Source organism: Dama dama, chromosome 30 (genome assembly GCF_033118175.1).
Source record: "Dama dama isolate Ldn47 chromosome 30, ASM3311817v1, whole genome shotgun sequence".
NCBI lineage: Eukaryota > Metazoa > Chordata > Mammalia > Artiodactyla > Cervidae > Dama > Dama dama.
Window position 1 is genome coordinate 18,558,050 of NC_083710.1, and position 21,889 is coordinate 18,579,938.

The following is a 21,889-nucleotide window of genomic DNA, read 5'->3' on the forward strand; positions in this document are numbered from 1 at the left end:
CAAGGAACGGGCTTGTGCCTCCACGGCACCCCTTAGTATGGAACAGGTCACTCGTTGAAGGCTCTGGCCTCTCTACATTGGGAGTTCTTGAGGCTAAAGGATCCTTTCTTTTTTGTTCCCAGCATCTAGCACAGTGCCAGGGACATAACCAACACTCGATGTTTGTTGCCTAATGGAACACAATCCCACTTGAACTTCCCTACACCTAGTAGAAATAGACATATTATTATCTTATTTATGGAGGTGAAAACAAAGGCTTGCAGAAGTTCCCTGGCCAAGGAGCTCAGCGTTAAGCCTTCTTCCTTCTAAGGTCACACACAGGACTTTCAGCTACATTATGAGGGTTAAATTAAATGGCTTTCTTTTTTTTTTAAGGAGTGTTCTATAGCTGTGAGTTCTGTTTGAAGAACAAGGGAACAAGTAGTTCTCACTCTGAAGCTGTGGAGCAATAGTTACACACTTGGGAATGGTCCTTGAAGGATGACGATTGTTTTTGAACCTTCCCTTTGCATAAAGTTGAGTTGGTACCATTAGCTGGGAAATAATTACAGAGCACTCAGCCCTCAAGAGTATTTATTTATTTTTTTTTAAATCAATCCTTTACAGGAAGCTGGTTTTCACCCAGGTAACTGCTGCAAAATATTTATCCACGACAGAGAAACATTCCTCAGCCAATCGGAGGCATCTCTGTTGTGTGACTTCAATTGCCTCAGTCCCCTTTACTACACCCACCGTGTAATTACCTTCGGTGTGAAATACATCCTGTTTCTACTTGCTCAAACACTCCAGCTGACATTTTCTCTGACTTTCCAGAGCTCTGCTGGGAAGTCTCAGTCAGACAGGTAAAAAGGAGGTCTGACTGGCTAAGCCCCAAACCTCTGCCTCAGAGCATGTTGGGACACAGCCAAACTTATAACCTTCCCTGAAGATACATGCACACCTCATCTGAGGAGGTCTCTTGGTCCTTGAGGGAAATGGTCACTGAAGGAGGAGGTGGCTCCAATTGAGGCACAGAAAATAACTCCCTGGGGTTCTCACATGTGCCGGTCCTCCGGGTGATCCTGGTTCACCTCTTCCCAAAAACAGACCTGAAAATGAGCAAAAACTGTCAGAACATTTAGGTGGAGCCTTACATGGCGCTAGTGGTCAAGAATCCGCCTGCAATGCGGGAGACCTGGCTTTGATCCAGGTCTGTCTGATTCCAAAGCCTATAATGCCACATTGGGTTTCATTGTACATTGACCTGTCAGGAGGGCTTCCCAGGTGGCATTACTGCTAAAGAACCTGCCCGCCAATCCCTGAGATGGGAAGATCCCCTGGAGAAGGAAGTGGCAACCCACTCCAGTATTCTTGCCTGGAGAATCCCATGGACAGAGGAACCTGGCGGGCTACGGTCCATGAGATCACAGAGTCAGACTGAGTGACTACCACTTTCACTTTAACAGTGATGAACCCCAAAATCTTTGATAAGCTAATTTTCTCTCCTTTGGCACTATCATGAGTAGGTTAGGTGTTCTAAATAGCCAGCATCACTTCCCTGTTCTGTCTCTCTGTAGTGGCATGTCCTGGAGCAGTTTATTCAACTCATCAAGGTTGCTTCACCATTTGTCATACACATCTTGCATTTTGTATTTGAGGATGATAGTACACACAATACCTCACAGCTACTGTGAAGGTTAAATAATACAGGGCATGTAAAGTACAGAGCACAGATGTCTGGCACAGAACCGGCCAGTCACCAAATATTATTTCTCTGTCCCCTTCATCCCTGGAAGCAGTAGACAGGATCCCTAAGGACCTGCTCAGAGAACAATGGCTTAATCTCCATGAAGGAACCTTGAAGACTGGCAATCAGGGAAGCTGCAAATTGATTCCCCCAAGGGCCAGGCAGGAGTTGTAAATAAATGTGGGAGGAGGGGCATGACAAATAAAAGAAAGCCTGACCATCCAGAGGACCTCCTAGGATTATCAGAATACATAGGATCTGGTCCAGTGTTACCAGAGCTTTGATTTTTTTTTTTTAAAGGGAAGCAAGAAATCAAGGTATTTATTTGAGAGTTCCCAGTTTCTAAAAGTTGAGTCAGTTACAATAAATCAGATAGTTATTAACACAAATAGGTAACCAAAGAGCCCTTACCTGTGTCTGCGTTACCTCATCTAATCCTAACAATTCTATAGTGTAGGTGTTAAGGTCACGTCTTTGCAGATGAGAAAAATGTGGCTTTAAGATGTTTTCCCAAATCATCTATTTGTTAAGAGGTGGAGTTGAGATCAGCTAAGTACCTCAAGTCCAGTTTCCTTAACGCTACACAAGGTCTAATTTATAATTGGACTTGAAGAATCCAGGGAGAATTGTAACCAACAAATTATTGCCACCATGTCTTGTGGGCACAGATTCTTAAGAAACATTGCTTTTTTTTTTCTTTTTCTTTTTTTTTTAATGTGGGCCATTTATTTTTACCTTCTGAGCTAGAGGGAAGTCCTAACGTGGACCATTTTTTAAAATAGTAAATTGTTACAATATTGCTTCTGTTTTACGTTTTGGTTTTGTTTTTGGCTGCTAGGCATGTGCGATCTTAGTTATCTGACCAGGAATCGAACCTTCATTGGAAGGCGAAGTCAACTATTGGGGCACCAGGGGAGTCCCAAGAAATATTGCTTTTATCCGGAAGCAGGAAATCTTCCTCCAAGGCCCTATGGCTGGAGGCATTTTCTACTCTACGAACTCATCAGGCTCCTAAATGTCCCCAACCAATTAACAGAGAGAAACCTACACTTAAGAAAATTGGGGTCAATATTTGTTATGGTCTTGCAGTCCTGCAGACTAACAGGATGTGGGAACAAAGACAGTCATCAGCCTCAGGACAGGACACACCTCCCACACAGGCTGCGGGCCACACCCTAGCCTGCCGCCACCTCTCCATCTGATGCAAACACTGAGGTGATGATGGAGGGCGGATAGCGTGATAACAAAGCCTGGGAGGCCGAGACTTGTGGGGCCGTGGTTACAGGCCATTCAGATGAGCCCTGATGCTTGTCGGAAGTAAAACCTCACCAATAAATTAAAACAACAGTTACCATTTCCCATTCATCAGATTTATAAAATTTGAAAAGTTGACCGATACCAAGTGTTATTGAAGACGTGGGGCAATGGAAATTCTCACATATGGCTGACAGGAGTAGAAACCAACCCAAACACTGGAGAACGTTCGGCAATATGGAAAACGCAGATGGCCTGTGACCCAGTTAACCATTCTAGGTGTACACACTAAAGGAAACGTCCCTTATGTGCAGAAGGACATTGACTATAACATTCTGTGTGTGGGTGTGCCTAGGTGCTCAGTCGTGTCTGACTCTTTGTGACCCCTTTAGAGTATATATAGTGCACTTCCCAGGCTCCTCTGTCCACAGGATTTTTCAAGCAAGAATACTGGAGTGGGTTGCCATTTCCTACTCCAGGGGATCTTCCTGGTCCAGGAATTGAACCCAAGTCTCCTGTGTCTCCTACACAGCAGGCAGATTCTTTACCTGCTGGGCCTTTGGAAAAGCCCTAACATTCTATATAATAGCCAAAAATAGGGAAATTGATAGATTTTGTGGTATAGTCATACTATGAAACAATAAGCAGAAGTTGAAATGAATGAACTGGATTCATACAAACCAACATGGCACACGGTGACATCTTTGGAACATAATGTGAAGGAAACAAAGACATTCATAGGATGATAAATATAACACGCCACCATCTCTGCAAATGTTTTAAATATATATTATTATGTTAAGTAGGGCAAACAAAGAGACACACTAAATTCATGATGGCAGCAACTGACATCTAAGGAAGGAGGGAATGGAACAATGGGACTGGGAAGGGGAACAGAAGGGATTTTGGCTTCTCTGAAGCACGTATGGTATAACGTGGACATCTGCTGCGTCTGGCTAGTGGGCACCGGGTGTGTGTTATGTTCTCTGTTGTTTCTGACTTGCAAACTTTTCCTCCACAATAAAAATGGCATCATGAAGAGGCACTGCCCTGGGACGCTGCCTGCCTCAGCCCCTTGGCTGTGGCACCCAGGAGTCTCACCACCGTCGCGTCTCTGGAGTGGCCTTCTCTCCACTGAGGGCAGAACATGCAGTCCATCTATAGGAAGAGACCTCAGCAAATTGGTGTCTTGGATCTAATCTAATTCTGGGGCCAGACATCCAGTGCAAGTCAAAGGTAACTCATGATTTTAAAAGCAGGATGGGGCTTCCCTGGTGGTCCAGAGGTTAAGACTGTGTTTCCACTGCAGAGGGCACGAGTTCAGTCTCTGATCTGGGAACTGAGATCCCACGTGCCATGCAGTGCAGCCAAAACAAGAACAGAATAAATAAATAAAGGGAGGATTGCTTAGGGGGATACAATATTGCCAGCCAAACATTTCCTAGCCTTAAATTGCCAAGAGAACAAATGAAGCATGCATGGTAAGTCGCTTTAATCGTGCCCAACTCTTCGTGACCCTATGAATTGTGGCTGGCCAGGCTTCTCTTTCTGTGCGATACTCCAGGCAAGAACACGGGAGTGGGTTGCCATTCCCTCCTCCAGGGGGTCTTCTGAACCCAGGGATTGAACCCGTGTCTCATGTTTCCTGCATTGGCAGGAGGGGTCTTTACCAGTAGCGCCACCAAGGTCAAGGTACAATGAAACCTAATGTGGCATTATAGGCTTTGGAATCAGACAGACCTGGATCATAATTCCAGCATCACTATTTATCAGTTGTGGGTCATTTTGCAGAGTAACCTGTCTGCATCTCAGCCTGCTTATCTGTGAAAATGGGCAAAAGAATACTTGCCTCTTGGGTCTGTTGAAAGAATTAAATGAATAAAGAAGGCACATCCTTGTTCATTCCTTGGATACAGTAGACACTCAGAACATTACCATATTTCATCAACTCTGTCATACAGTTTCTCTTGATTTAAAAGTTCTGAAAGCAGGGCCTGCTTTCAATCGTTAATATCTTAAAATTATAATTGGTGGTATTTAGTGTTATTTCTTACAGGAAACAACATAAAGACACGTCTTGGAAGCAATGGGATCTTAGAGTCTATTAAATATGACGATTCCTGATCTTCCTCTTTCAAATAGTAACTGTGTGTAAATCAAGATATATCAGTTAACATTATTAGGCTATTTCTGAATATATCTTGTCAAACCTAAAGGAAAGCACTGATAAGAACTTACCTCATTCTAATCCATCATCTTAGTCTCCTTAGGAACAAGATGGGGCTCCCTCCTGTATCCCCCAGATCAATCAGTGTACCTCCAATGCACTTTCTCTTTGTCCTGCAGGGCTGCTGGGAGAGAGAGAGGCATTTCAGAAGAAATTATTAAGTGCACAGTAACAGCTGTAAATAAGCTCCAAGCTCATCTCCTTAATAAACAACAGAACTCTTTGCTGAGCATTTCTAAAAGATAAGAGGAAGTTTGGAACCAGTAAAAAATGTGATAGGGAAAAGGTGTAAATCCCAGGAAAAAGTATTATATCTAATAAGAGGATATTTTATAGTTTAAATTTTTCAAAGATTTTTCATCTATTTTTTTAAAGTAATCATCACAACCACTTCATGATTTAAGAGAATAAATATTATTATGTTATCCTTGTTTTACAAGTCAGACAAATGAGGCTTGGGAATAAGTGGTGGGTTGAGATCGTATAGCTGAAGGAAATAGAAGAACCTAAATATTTGAATTTTCAATCTAACCTCCCTCTTTTAATTTTTAAACCATTTTTTAAAAAATTGAAGTATAGTTAACCCACAATGTTGTGTCAGTTTCATGTGAACAACAGAGTGACTCAGCTATATATATATCTGTTTGTATGTGGGTATACATTATACACACACACCTATTCTTTTTCAGATTCCCCTCCATTACAGGTTATTACAAGATAGTGAATATAGCTCCCTCTGCTCTACAGCGGGTCCTTGTTATTTCTTTTTTTATACACTGTAGTGTGTGTGTGTGTATTCAGTTCCTAAGTCATGTCCGACACTTTGCAACCCCATAGACTATAGCCCCCAGGGGATTTTCCAATCAAGAATACTGGAGAGGGTTGTCATTTCTTACTCCAGGGGATCTTCCCAACCCAGGGGTCAAACCCATGTCTCTTGGGTCTCCTGCATTGGCAGGCAGATTCTTTACCACTGTGCCACCTGGGAAGCCCTACATAGGTAGTGTGTATATGTTAATCCCAAACTCCTAACTTATCCCTCACCTCCACCTTGCCCCTTTGGTAATTGTAAATTTGTTCTCTATATCTGTGAGTCTGTTCCCCTTTTTTGCAAATAAATTCATTTGTATCATATTTTAGATTCCACATAAAAGTGATATCATATGATATTTGTCTTTTCTTCTTGGTTCCTCTAACGGTGACCTGGAAGAAATCACAAGATTTTATTTTGTAGTCTGTTACAACAAGCTGGCATGCCAGATCATTTATTAGATTTCTTGCTCATCTGATCACTGTTTGAAACTATTTCATTAAAAAAAAATACCAGCAACTCAATTATCTTTTTCTTTCTTTCCATCTTATGAACCCATATAATCATTTTTTAAAAAAGAACATTTGACATTTTGTCATGATAGCAAAAGCCAATGTATTCACTGCCATCATATCCCAGCCTGGCAATTTGCCCGTGTCTTCTGGCATATTCTGATGAAATTACTGCTCAACTTACAGTGTACTTCCTCACAGCCCTGAAAGAATTCCCCTACCCATTAATCTGTAGTTGCATTCATCCAAGATGTCAGCTTGATAGCTTATTTTCCATCCTGTCTAACTCACTAGTAACACGATCTGGGAACCAACACATCGAAATGGAAATTCCTCCTAGAAAATGCAGCCATAGACACGTGTGAAGCTTATCATATGGTAGATTTTTTTTTAATACAGTTCAGAAGGATTAGGATATACATAATCAAGAATGCATCTGTGTTTTTATTTTCAAACCAGGAAAGTGAGATCACAGAGTTCTTTGATGTGTGATTTTGATCTTCAGAAAGTTTGTTATTACGACCCATTGCTGATCAATCATCCACTTTTCCACGTGCTGGAAGGACACAAGATGGATTTGTTTTCTATGAAAACTCCAGCCAAAACAGCTGGTTAATAATCATAATATTCTCTTAGAGCAAAGGACATTGTCTCCAGCTCTTCTGGCTGAACCTCAGTATGTTTGAAACAGCACATCCTGTTGACGACTTGGACCCAGAGGGTGAAGGAGTGGGGGAAGAGTCAAGGAGAACTATGAGAATGTAAATATGGGTAACTAAGGATGGAGCCTGCCACCCCCAGTAGTAGAGTTGAAGAGCAGCCAAGGTTTGGGGAGATATTAGGGTTGTGGTTATATATTCCATTTTAGGCAGAGATTTCAGTGATGATAAATTATCCAAGTGGAAACACCTTGCAAACTGGAGAAAAAAGATAAGAACAAAATACAAAACTGGGGCTAAGACTGGAATTTATCTTCATTCAGTAATGACATCTCACTATGGAAAAATAACACCTCGTTATAACTACATGATAATCAATGTCATCCACATGCTTCTTACCACGTGTCTGTGGTTTAGTCACTAAGTCGTGTCCAACTCTATTGCCACTCCGAGGACTGTAACCACCAGGCACCTCTGTTCACGAAGCGAATACTGAAATGGGTTGCCATTTCCTTCTCCAGGGGATCTTCCCAACCCAGGGATTGAACCCGTGTCTCCTGCATTGGCAGGCAGATTCTTTACCATTGAGCTACAAAGGAAGCCCTACCCTGTGTCTACAAATACATTCATTGTTGAAGTCTTAGAACAAGCCTGCAAAGTGGGTTTCATAATCATTGCCATTTTTTCAGATCCAGAATCTGAGACAGGGTTTAAGAGACATGGCCAAGGTTCTCACCCAGGTGAGCTGGTCCCCGAGGCCACATCCCTAACCACCCTAACATCTCCCAACATAGCATTACAGATCAAAATGCACCTGGACATCCTAGCCCATGCGTAATCCTCATGGCAACCCTACAAAGGAAGTACTGTTATGTTTATTTTTACAGATGAGCACACCAAGGTCTTTCTGGGTGGTAAAGTTCCAGAACTCAACCCCATGTCTTCTGACTCCTAATGCAGTATTCTTTCTGCTCCACCACAGCTGCCCCGAAAGCTCACGAGCCCCTGCTTTAGGTAGCATGGACTGTGGACAGAAGAAAGGAAAACCCCACACATGTTGAGGAGAAAAGAAGGGTAGGTGATGATAAAGAATGAGAACTCAGAAAAACAGAAGTCCAGAGAGCTCACATCAGATATTGTTCCTTCTAGGAACAGTCTCACCAAATTAAGGTTGACCACCTTCTGTGGGCAAAATGCTGTTTGGTGCTTAAAGAAAGCTAGCTCCAGGGCAGATGCAATGGTAAACACTTTAGAGAAGACCTGATTCTTGTCTTTGATGAGTTTATAATCCTATTAGAGAGTAAATCAGATATTAAACACAGACAATGGATGGCCCCCATCAGATGAATGAGACCGAAAAGCACCTGAGGGTTGCAGAGGAGGCAAAAGCTATAGGTCAAATTGTCAGCTGACACTTCCTGAGGGAAGATGGTGCCTGAGCATTCTAGGAGAATCATTTTGTGCTCTTGTTCTTATTATTTTTAAGCACATCTGCACATTTATCTTGATCTTCTGGAGCAAGATGGGAGAAAACGAGTTCAAATCCTTTCCTCCTTCCTACCTTTCTTCAAAAACTAAAAAATGATGACAACTTCTCTAACCAGAACACTGAGATGGCTTACTTGAGCACCTGCTTCAGTTCTAGTAGCTATCCTGTGCTGCGCTAAGTCACTTTAGTCGTGTCTGACTCTTTGCGACCCTATGGGCTGTAGCCTGCCAGGCTCCTCTGTTTACCTGGGCCAAGAAAATAGGTGTTATTTACACTCTCACCCCAAAGGCATTGGAAAGTGCTCTGAATATGCCGAAGGATCCACCCTCTAGCTGTTAACTAGGTCAACAGTCCCTTGAGGAAACAATCTCCCTTTTAGAAATCAGCTAGTTCTGCCTATAGTTAAAGAAACATAAACCATCTGATTTCCTGATTCCTAGAAGCAACTAACCCAGTATGAGCATTAGTAAAAGTAAAGGAACCTAAAAAATCTGATATTTAACCATGAACCCCAAGTTGTAAATCTCTGCAAGTCCAGCTGTGTCACAACAGAAGTCTAAAATAAACTCTAGAAATTTAACAAGCCCGCTTCCTCTTGATGTGGCATCCCATTTCTGCTGTTGAGTTGGATTTCTAGACATTGAGTCAATTAAAGGGAATTACATGAGGCACATAGAATAGGCAGATGTGTAAAGATAAGAGGCCAGAGGAGAGGCAAATGGGGTGCTTGTGTTTAATGGGTACGTATGGAGTTTTGATTTGGGAGGATGAGAATGTTCTGGAGATGAATAGTGGTGATGGTCATACAGCAGTGTGAATGTACTTAATGCCTCAGAACTGTGAGTTTTAAAATGGTGAGTTTTATGTTCTATATATTTTATCACAGTTTTAACAAAGGAATATGGGGGACCTGTTTTAAAACACATTATTGTCATTTGCAGCAAGATGGATGGACCTGGAGATTATCATACTAAGTGAAGTAAGTCAGACAGAGAAAAACAAATGTATGATATCACTTAAATGTGGAATATAAAATATGATACAAGTGAACTTATTTACAAAACAGAAACAGACTCACAGACATAGAAAACAAACATGGTTACCAAAGGGGAAGGTGGGAGAATAAATTAGGAGTAGGGAATTAGCAGATACAAACTACTATATATAAAAGAGATAAACAACAAGGTCCTGCTGCATAGCACAGGGAACTATATAAAATATCTTGTAATAACCTATAATGGAAAAGAATCTGAAAAAGAATATATATGCAGGTACATAACTGAATCACTTCTGTACACCAAAAACTAACACAACATGGCAAATCCACTATAATTCAATTTCTTTAATGTTCTTTAAAAAAATGAAGAATTAAAATCTTCTAGGAGCAATGACCAGGGCAATTGTCAACTTTTAATGACAAGCCAGTTTCTAGTAAGCTATTTGAAAAGTACCATGAAAGAAGGGAAAGGAGAAAAGAAAGCTTTTAAAGAGGATACAAAGGAATGTCAGACTCTTTGCTACGAGCCATAGTATGAGTAATTCAGGTGAACTGTGGTTGTTTCCTGGATTATTTGAGGGAAGACTCAGTCCACCAGATGGTTCGTTCCACAATCTGATAGAAGTGTGCTGGGGTTTTGAGCCAACTGTTATCCATTTAAGGATGCTAAGACTTCAAAACTGTGTTTCAGTTCCTAAAGAAGCAAATTCATAGAGACAGAAATAGAATAGAGGTTACCAAGGGCTGGGGAAAGGGTGGGGGAGCTTAGTGGGTATAGAGTTTCCATTTGGGATGATGAGAAAATTCTAGAAACAGTGGTGATATTTAATGCCACTTTAAAATGGTTAACATTTATGCTATGTATTAAATAAAATGTCTTTACATTATATGTTCAGTTTTACATATTTTCTATCACACACACACAAAACCTAGAACATCTCCAACACTTGAAATAAAAATGAAAAAAAGAAAGTGAACCCTAAGGGAAATAGCTGGTAGACACTAGCAGCGGGAGGGGAATGACACCGCTGGGCTGCGCTAAGTCGCTTGTCGTGTCCCACTTTTTGTCACCCTATGGACTGGGAATGACACTACATTTCACCAAATGGGCTGCTGCGGTCACGAGGCAGCATTTAGCCAGACTCTACAGACAGCTATCCCAGGTCTTTGGCTGGTGAGGTCTTATTCAGCCAGAAGTTTTCCAAATGGCCCATCCCTCTTTCTCTGGCCTCCTCTCCCCTTCCTCCCCCTCCTTCTAAACTATTCAGAGCTCTAACCGGTCATTTTCTTCCTTTTATATTGGCAACCGCCTACATTGGCTAAACAAAATACACAGGATGGAGGGGGTGGGTGAGGCGGAAGCACACTTCAGAGTTAGGAAAACAAATAGCCAAGGAAGCAGGAGAGACCACAGTTCGACTGAGACAAGTTCAGCTGTGGAAAGAAGTGTCAGACGAGGCAATTGTTTCCAGATCTCAACAGGCAGAGAGCTACCCACCCCATTTATAGGAGTGAGTTCACGTGGTGTGCAGTCAGAGTCAAGGAAACGGAGGGAGAGAAACAAAGAGGGGAGTCAGGTCCCTTTTCATTAAGTTGTCACTGAGGAAGCCAGCTCTGTAATAAGGCTTGCTGGGTACTGATTAGACTCTGTGGGTTTGGACAGGAGAGGAAGAATACAACACCAGTCATGACATGACACCTTATCCCTGACTCTCGCTGGAGCAGAACCAAGAGTTGGACCAAACTAAGCTCAGAAGCCACAGAGCCACACAGCTGCAACAGGCCACCCGGGTGTGAGCATCTCAGGAAGGATGAAGGGAGCTGGGGAGACTGGGATCATGGGAAGGCAAAGAGGCTCCTCCTTGGCACTCAGGTTTTGCTATAGTTGGAGTTCATTAAGGCCTTGTTTTCTCAATCAGACTAGTAGACCCGCAGAATGAACTAGATGAATTGCTTGTTAGTAGAGGTTTCCCTTGTGGTAGATAACAGTACGAAAATTCAAGGACTTCCTATTGCATGGAGTCTAAATGTTGAATGTGCATTCAAGCAATACCATTCCAATACAGGACAACTTTACCCATTCCAAGTCCACGGGCCTGAATGTCCATGCCATTGACGTGTCTACGGTACAATAGAACACGGTGGAAAATGCTGAAGAGAAAGAGGAAACAGATCATGCAAATATGAACCAAGAGAACACACTCATGGAATATCAAATATGGCAAAGAAAAAGCACAGAAAAGAAGCACCATGGCACTAAACGAACAATAACAACAACAAAAGATAACGTCTGGATGGAATGAATTGTGATAATGTCCCAGAGAACTGGGCTCACCAGGAAAAGAGGGAACTTTTGTTATTAAAACAGCAATGCTAATATTAACCAGAATGAATCTGAAAGAAGAATATTTCTGTTCCTTCAGAGCAAAGGAACAAAAATCCCTCAGTCGAACCAATCATGTTTCCATTCCTTCTAGATTGTGTTCTTTTCACTGCCAAAGTCTTGTGTATGATTTCTACTCATGAATGATATTTGTGCATGTGTGTGCTCAGTCAGTCATGTCCGACTTTTTTCAACCCCATGGACTGCAGCCCGCCAGGCTCCTCTGTCCATGGAATTTTCCAGGCAAGAATACTGGAACAGGTTACTATTTCTTTTTCCAGGGGATCTTCTCGACCCAGGGACTGAACATGAGTCTCCTGCATTGGCAGACAGATTTTATACCACAGAGCCACCTGGGAAGCATTAGCTGAGTTAAAATGATGGAACGTATTTTAACTGTATGTCCTACACAGTACCAAAGTGATAGAGAAAGCAAAAAAAAAAAAAAAAAAATGAGCCCCCCTCTCTCTCCACACTCACACACACTCAAATTCATTGAGTACAGGTTTTGCATATGAAAATGATCGCTCTCAGTTACCAAGCAACCGTCTGGATGAGTTTTTCTCTTTTGACATTTGTTTTGCATCACCTTTATTTTTTTATTTTTTATTTTTTTTGCATCACCTTTAAAGGAGGAGTTGGACTGAATAGCTCTCAAGGTCCTTTTCAACCCTGAGGTCCCCTGAGTCTGTGCAGGAGGTGGGCTCAGGGATTTTCAGTGGGGAGCTCTGACAACACAGAGAGGGGCTGGCAACCCCCTCAGGTTCAGCAACCTGAACCCTTACCCGGTGCCACCACTGGTATATAAGTGACAACCCTCTGGCAAAATCACGTCTGTCACGGTGGGCCATGCTGGTGCCAAGGAGACAGCTGGGAATAGAAGCCGTGTATGCTCCAGGTTTTCTCAATTCTATAAGAATGCCATGCAAATAAAATTTCAAGACACACTCCTATAATTCAAAATGATAGGTACACCCGTATTTTCATAGCAGCACTATTCACAATAGCCAAGACATAGAAACAACCTAAACGTCCAGCAAAGATGGATGTATAAGGAAGATGGGGTTCATGTATACAATGGGATACCACTCAGCTATAAAGAAGAAAGCAAGCAGGCCATTTGCAGCCACACGAATGGACTGGGAGATGGTCACACTCAGTGAAGTGAGTCAGAAAGACAAACACCATATTATATCAAGTACATTTGGAACCCAAAACGTGACACAAATGAATTTATCTACAAAACAGACTCGCAGATGTAGAGAACAGACTTGTGTTTGCCAAGGGGGAGGGGGCAAGGGGAAGGGATGGACTGGGAGTTTGGGATTAGCCGATGCAAACTGTTATATACAGAATGAATAAGCGAGATCCTACTGTATAGCACAGGGAACTATACTCAATATCCTGTGACAAACCATAATGGGAAAGAATATGAAAAAGAACATATTGAATATATATAACTGAATCACTTGGCTATACAGCAGAAATCAACAAAACACTGCATTAATAAATCAACTAGGGACTTCCCTGGTGGACCAGTGATTAAGAATTTATCTTGCAATGCCAAAGACTTGGGTTCAATTCCTGGTCAGGGAACTAAGATCCCACATGCCATGGAGCAACTAATCTGTATGATGCAACTACTGAGCCCACGTGCTCCGGAGCCTGCATGGTACAACTAAGACACTCTGCAGCCGATAAGTAAATAAACTATACTTCAGTAAAATAATTTTTTTAAAAAAGGTACATTCCTACCACGGGCCCCTCTTCCCCACTTCTAACCAGATTGTTGACCCCAAGGTCCTTTATTTCTGGGAATTTTGTCACAGTCACCATCTGTGTGCTAGCTTCTCAGCTGTAAACCTGGGATAATGATGATGTTGACCTATCTCCCAGTAGTGGTGTGGGGGTTGGCTGATCAAGCTTGGTAAAATATCTTAGAAAATAGACAAAAGAACAGGACTTACTTCCCAGGAAGAATTCAGCCTACTGGATGCGGTGACACCTGTCACTCTGTGGCGGTATTTCATCCTTCTTGGACAAAGGGTTCTGGATTAAAAGGCGGGCTTGAACTACACACCCTCCCAATATTATGCTCAGAGGAATTCCTGGGAATCAGTCTGGTGAGGAGGCTTGCCAACTGCTCTGAATCACTTCCTTTCTTCCCATAGATTGGCTCTTTCCTGATTTCTGCTTCTAGGTGAAAAGGGTGTGCGTGTGGGTGTGGGAGTGACACCATGGCTCTGGTCCAGGCGTGTATCTCCACGTGACATGAGGGGGCTGATGCTTCTAGGTGACCGGGAGGGGCTCCCTTCAAATCTTCCTCTTCCTTTCCCTTACCTATTTTTTCCTCATCCCAGCTCAGATTTCACTGTGATATTCAACAGCCTTGGGGCAGCCCCTGCCTAGGACACAGTTCCACCCAGACGAATGTGGAAACCAGAATGGCCCAGAGCTTTCCACATACAAAGTCACCCGGGGATGTTGTGTGATTCAAACGCTACTGTGGTTTTGGTGCAAACAGTTTCATGTGAACGTCTGAGCTTTCTGCAGATGGTTTACTAATCCATACCCATATCATTGCCAATAAGCTCTTTATGAAATCCTTTTAAAGTATATTAGATGTGACAAGTTTCTAGAAGCCGGGATCCTTGGTTGAATGTGCTGACGTTCAGAAAGGCCGAGAGCATTCTTCATCATCTGCAAAGCTCCTTTGAAGCATTTGTGTGATGACATTATTGAAAGGACTGAATTTTGAAAAAAAAAAAAACTTCAACGTGACACATAAAAATAACAACTATAATGAGGAGTGAGTGATCCGGACCAGTAAAACATGTATATTATTCTAAATGGTGATATAACTTTGAATTTAAATCAAAGGAAACTAACGTAAGCAATGAAAACAGGGGCTTACTGTTATCTATAGATGGCTGGGTTTCAGCTTGGAGTATGAACTTGCTCTGCATATCTAACACAAGTTGACATGTATTCTGAATGAATGAAATACAAACTATATAATACACTACATAGATATTCATTGTAATTAATATCCAAATCTCCCAAATTCCTTCTGTATTCACTGTTTTTTCATTCAGTATTCACTTAATCTGTCATCAGACACCCTCTGGGGATACCATAATGAACATCCATGGTCTGTGTCTTGAAGGAGCTCACAGTCTATTAAAAGCAATTTCTGTACAATCAGGATTGTTCATAAATATAAGTCCTTTATCTCTAAATTGTTTAGAGCTCTGTACTAGATATAAACATGTCTTGGTACAGTGAAGCTTAAAAAGCAGAATAATATTATTTTTAAAACATTTAAATTTTTTGCTAATTCTCTATTGTTAGGAAGGTAGACTCTAAGGAAATCCAGAAATGGTCAGGAATATTGCCCATCTGTCCATTTTCTCCTCTAGTCCCTATTGTGACTCACCGACTAGGAAAGTACTAACCTTGATGGAGACAACAAAGCTGACTGCAGAGTGGACAAATTCATGACCGTGGCCTCCTTACAGCACTCACTCTCACTAGGAAAGTCTATAAAGAAACAAAAAGAAGCAATGCCACTCACCCAGAGTGCTTGCCCAGTGCCATATAACTAAGAAAAAAATACCCTGAACCCATTCGCATACATTATGGAGGAAGTATACAAATTGATACAATGTCTCTGAAGGATAATTTGATAATCTCCATGCACTTTTCAACACATAACTTTTGGCCCAGTAATCACACTTCTGGGAAGTCCTCCAACAAATATATGCACGCATTTTTGCAAAAATATATAGGCAAAAAAAAATTAAAAAAATATATAGGCAAAGCTATTTATTGATTTTTGTAGCAATAAACTGGAAACAATCTAAATATCTATCAATAGGAGACTGGTTAAATCAATTATGGTTTCTTCACACCTGAAATATCATGCAACCATGTTAAAAGAATGATATACGCTTAGATATAATGATGTGAATCAATCTCCATGATACATCAAGTGAAAAAAAAATAATAAAATAAAGTACAGATCATGTTGACTAGCAGGATACTACTTGAGATTTTTTAAGGGGGAATTAAGAGGATTTTGTAAATAGTTTATTTAAAAATATTATACATAAATAAGCATATATAATACATGTACACATTTTAAAATGTATTATGCATACATACTTGAATATGCATAGACAGGTAGAAATTGTTTTGAACTTATTGGAGTCAAAGGCGAGAAAGTCTGACTTTTCTCTATATCCCTTCAATGTGGTAATGCTTGGATTTTTTTTTAGGTTTTTGAAATAATTTAAAAGAAAAAATGACCAAGAAAGATTCTGTCTCTTAATGCAATGGCTCTTTGGGTTCATCTGGGCCTACAACGTTCAGCACTGTTTAAGAACCTCAAGTAGACTCCGAACTATGTGAGGGCGATGACCATGGCTCATTGTCTTGACCTTCCTTAGACAAGATGCTTAACTTCTATAAACCAATTTCCTTAGTGATCTATGGAGGTATTAGCAGAGGCTGACATTTACCAAGTAATGACCATGGATCTATGCTCTGCGTTTAATGTTCTTAACATGAATAATTTCGTCTAATCTCAAAAGAACTCTAATAAGCATTACTGCTATATCCCCGCTTTATAGATGAGGAGAGAGACTTATATCACCCAACTAATAAGTGAAGGGGCCAGGATTTGTCTGTTTCCGGGATCCACGTACTTAAGAGGGTTGTGTAAGAAGCGAGAAAGCGCGGGTAAAGCAGTTAGCAGTGTCTGGCCCTCAGGAAGTGCTTAGGAAATGTTAGGTATCACTGATGTTATTTCTTCCCTACCAGGAAACTCTTCCAGCCATTAAAAACATGCACCCAACTGAACAGAAACAAGGTGGCTTTGTGCTAAATCACAGTTGAGATTTTAGCAGGGCACGGGCAGGAGTGTGACACACGGCACGGCTTGACTGTTCAAACGTGTGGCGACACTTCGCGTCCCTGCAGCCCGGGGTGCACTGCCGTGGGAGGTCTTCAGGGAAATGCTGTGATGGGGTACTGTCCCTCGCCCCGCGGGATAGGATGGTTTTACTGCTATTAATAACCGCTGTGAGCAGGCAATTACAGGCTGGAGATGGGTAATCACATCTTCCATTTTAAAGCTTAATCTGATCACCTGTAGGGTCAAGGAATGACAGTTATCATAATGTTTAAAGTCTGTCTTGTGCCGTCACGTAGAGACCAAAGATCAAGGCTTGTCTGGAACATAGTTTATTCTTGTTCTGCAGTATGCGTGTGTGTGTGTGTGTGTGTGTGTGTGTGCACGTGTGTGATTTATTTCAGAGCATGTAGAGGCTACTCCAAATCTCTCAAACCTGCACGCTGGCTCCCACTCAGATTTGCCTAGTAAATGTTCCTTCCGAGAAAACAGGAAGCCAAGAGGCCTCCTTGCTGCTTTCAACCCCGCCACAACTCCCTCTGCAATTCCAAGGCCTTTGCTCATTTGTGAAATGAGGGCAGTCTCCCAATGTTTGCTCTCTGTCTCTGCCATAAAACTTAGCGCTTTCTAAAGGCAGAAACTCTTGTATCAGTCATTGAATCCTCAGTGTCTAAAATAGTGTCTGGCACATAGTAGACACTCAATAAACATGAAACAAATGACTGAGTTCTCCTCCAGTTACAACGTGATATAATTCTATAAAGTCATAATTGAAGGCGTTGATTCTAACACGTGCAGCAGACAGTGATGACTGTCAGTTCTATTTTTCTCTGCCTACTGTTGACACATCATGAACATTCTTATCAGAACTTAACATGTGCAAAGGAGATGACGCTGAGATTTGCCAACTTTGCCTCTTCTCCAGCAGTATTGGAAACGGTTTGGAGGAAGAAGAAACCGAAAATATTAATTTAAAGCATCAGCGATCTGCTAGTTTTCCTTATGTAGGGGGTACCTGTCACCCTCATTCAGTATCAAGAACTGGCCACTACAGCACCTGCCATTAAGATCTCTATGCCCAGGTCCCCTTGATGAGTTAGGCTGAGGGGAGGCCACTAGTTGTCAATGTCTGAAAACTTCAAGTGAGATGGCCATCATTCCAGATCTGGAAAGGGAAATGACCAACGGGGACATTCTGGGGTTTTGTCTGTTTTCACATGCATTCAGCAGGGTTTTTGGTTGTGATTGTTCTTGTTTAGTTGCTAAGTCATGTCCAACTCTTTTGCTAGCCCATGGACTAGCCTATCCTCTGTCCATGGGATTCTCCAGGCAAGAATACTGGAGTGAGTTGCCATTTCCTTCTCCAGGGGATCTTCCCAACTCAGGGATCAAACTCACTTCCCCTGCCTGGCAGGCAGATTCTTTGCCACTGAGCCACCTGGGAAGCCCTCTTGATTGTGAACAACACATATAAACTCTGGCCAATGGAAGCAGGAGAAGAATTTACTGTAAGGATTGAAGAATACGTGAGATACCACCATTGGGCTCACCACCACCGTAACCATCACCCTCTCCACTAGACACTGCTGGTGTCTTGGACCTCACCACCAAGGCGAAGTGGAACCTATCCCATTGTTCTTGCACTATCTGCTCAAGCTTTAAAGTTCCAAACAGCAGCATCGCTTGGCCAAGCCTGGTCACACACCCTACTGGGCTCCCATAGTGGGAGAGAAGGTCCTGAGGGTTACACAGTGAGGAGTCCCCTCAAAAGACACAAGGTTTGCATGTTGCTCACAGAAAAATGACAGGTGTCCAGTACATCCCAGCTCAATAGGGTCACATCTGTAAGCTTTGATTATTTGTTGTTACTTAGTCACTAAGTCGAGTCTGACTCTTTTGTGACCCCATGGATTGTAGCCCACCAGGCTCCTCTGTCCATGGGATTTTCCAGGCAAGAATACTGGAGTGGGTTGCCATTTCCTTTTTCAAGGGAATCTTCCTAGATCAGGGGTGGAACCCGTGTCTCCTGCATTGGCACGTGGGTTCTTTACCTGAGACAGCAGGGAAGCTGCAGCTTTGACTATACATGGTTCATAAAGATGGGTAAAACCCAGTCTCTCCAGTACAAAACCCCGTGCCCCACATGGGGCAAACTTAGGATTAACGGTCACAGGCTTGTGATGAATTCTTGCTCTAAAGGTTGAAAAACTTACCAACCCAAATCCAATTTTAATCAGTTAACAGCTTCCTGCTTCTTTACCCAAGGGAATTTTAGAAGTTGCAGTTGAGCACTACATACTACCGGTGTGACATAAAATTCCTGCCACCAGCACGATTAACCCAAAGGAACTTTCTCCTCTTGATCGAGTTTCCATTCCCCTCCTCAATCCTCCCACCTCATAAAAGCACGATGACTCCAGGCCTCACTCCTTCTTAGCACAGTGGTTACTCTTGAACTCCAAGGATGCAGCTTCAGACATCGGACCCTGCTCCCCAGCAGAACGGCTTCTGGCATGAGCCAGCTCGATCTCTGGAGTATGGAGGCTGTGGGGCCAAGGTTGCTTCCCCAGTGGCTCAGCGGTAAAGAATCGGCCCACAATGCAGGGGACGCAGGAGACGTGAGTTCGATCCCAGGGTCAGGATGATCCCCTGGAGGAGGGCATGGCAACCCACTTCAGTATTCTTGCCTGGAGAATCCCATGGACAGAGGAGTCTAGCAGGTTGCAGTCCACGGGGTCGCAATGAGTCGGACACAAACGAAGCAACTGAGCATGCATGCATGCATGTGGGGCTAAGGAGAGGAAGGGACAAGACCCATGGTGGAAGGGAAAACTCTTCTTAGTAAATAATGGCAATCCTCAGGACTTCCCTGGCAGTCTGGTGGTTAAGACTTCACCTTCCAATGCAGCGAGCTGTGGGTTTGATCCCTGGTGGGGCAGCTAAGATCCCACATGCTTCAGGGCCAAAAAACAAAACATAAAACTGAAACAGTATTTAACAAACCCAATAAAGACTTTAAAAATGGTCCATATTTAAAAATATTTTTTAAAAAACAATAATGGTGATTCTCTAGGTCTAATAAAGGTCTGAGACTTATAGAGGGCAAAGAGGGAGTGGGCAGATATAGTGGAAGTCACAGTAGTAGTGGTGCTAGAGAAGACTCTTGAGAGTCCCTTGGACAGCAAGATCAAACCAGTCAATCCCAAAGGAAATCAGTCCTGAATATTCATTTGAAGGACTGATGCTGAAGCTCCAATATTTTGGCCACCTGACGCAAAGAACTGACTCCTTGCAAAAGACCCTGAAGCTGGGAAAGACTGAGAGCAGTAGGGAAAGGGGAGACAGAGGATGAGACGGTTGGCTGGCATCACCGACTCAATGGACATGGGTTTGAGCAAGCTCCAGGAGTTGGTGATGGACAGGGAGGCCTGGTGTTCATGGGGTCGCAGAGTCAAACACGACTTAGCGACAGAACAGCAAGAGCAGGAGACTACCTCACCCCAAAAGAAAGCAGTAACTCCACTGAAGCCATGAAAGGTACAACAGCTTCAACTCTAGCAATCTATTCCATACATATATACATGTGTCCTGCACAAGTACATAAAGATACATGCACAGGGATGTTCACTAAAGCATTGTTGGCAAACACACACATGTACACAAAATAACTGGAAATATCGGTCCACCTATCAGTTCAGTTCAGTTCACTCAGTCGTGTCTGACTCTTTGGACTGCAGCACACCAGGCTTCCCTCTCCTTCACTAACTCCTGAAGTTTACTCAAACTCATGCCCATCGAGTCGGTAATGCCATCCAACCATCTCATCCTCTGTCATCCCCATCTCTTCCCGCCTTCAATCTTTCCCAGCATCAGGGTCTTTTCCAATGAGTCAGTTCTTTGCATCAGGTGGCCAACTATTGGAGTTTCAGCTTCAACATTAATCCTTCCAATGAATATTCAGGACTGATTTCCTTTAGGATGGACTGGTTGGATCTCCTTGCAGTCCAAGGGACTCTCAAGAGTCTTCTCCAACACCACAGTTCAAAAGCATCAGTTCTTCAGCGCTCAGCTTTCTTTATAGTCCAACTCTCACGTCCATACATGACCACTGTAAAAACCATAGCCTTGACTAGATGGACCTTTGTTGGCAAAGTAATGCCCACCTATAGTTCAATATATTACTATATAACCATAAATATGGAAGACTGTGTACCTATTAGAAAAAGAAGGGATATAAAAGTAAATGTGATCATATTGCAATAAACTGAGAAAAGCAAGTGGCAGAACAGTTGGCATATGTTGGCTTGTTTTTTAAAAGGGAATATATAAGAAGACTTCTATAGGAGTAAAAACTACTAGAAGGGTAACCTAGAAACAATGGGAATCAGTGGGGAGGGCAGGGAATGAGACCTTTGCTTTATCACTTTATATCCTATTTCTGTTTGAATGTTTGCTGTGAGTATACCGTCTATAATTAAACTAACTTAAAATATTGTGAAATGAAGCATAGCAAGAACAAAAGAGTAAAACTGGTCAGTGTCAAGCAGGCACGCATGCGTGCTTAGTCGCTCCCGTAATGTCCCACTCTTTGTGATCCTGTGGACTGTAGCCCGCCAGACTCCTCTGTCCATGGGATTCTCCAAGCAAGAACACTGGAGCGGGTTGCCATGCCCTCCTCCAGGGGATCTTCCCAACCATGGGATTCAATCCATATCTCTTGCGTTGGCAGGTGGGTTCTTTACCACTAGCACCACCTGGGAGGCCCCATATCAAGCAGGAGTCATGGGTCAAAAACCAATTTTTTTCCTAAGCAAGGCAGCACACCTGAGCCTGATGGAAGGCAGATCTCTGACCTGAGGAACGCTTTTCTGCTCACAGGCCCAAATGGAAAACCACCTCTGTCTGCATCTTTCCCTTCA

At 42.5% G+C, this 21,889-nt stretch overlaps 1 long non-coding RNA gene across 1 annotated transcript; it reads right to left on the reverse strand.

Annotated features, from left to right (window-relative positions):
• Positions 1-734: 734 nt before the first annotated feature.
• On the reverse strand, positions 735-14,097 carry LOC133049184 (uncharacterized). The gene is made up of 3 exons (XR_009691234.1): positions 14,026-14,097; positions 5,219-5,331; positions 735-1,088 (listed from the first exon to the last, which is right to left on the reverse strand). It is a non-coding gene; the product is annotated as an uncharacterized LOC133049184 (long non-coding RNA).
• Positions 14,098-21,889: the final 7,792 nt, after the last annotated feature.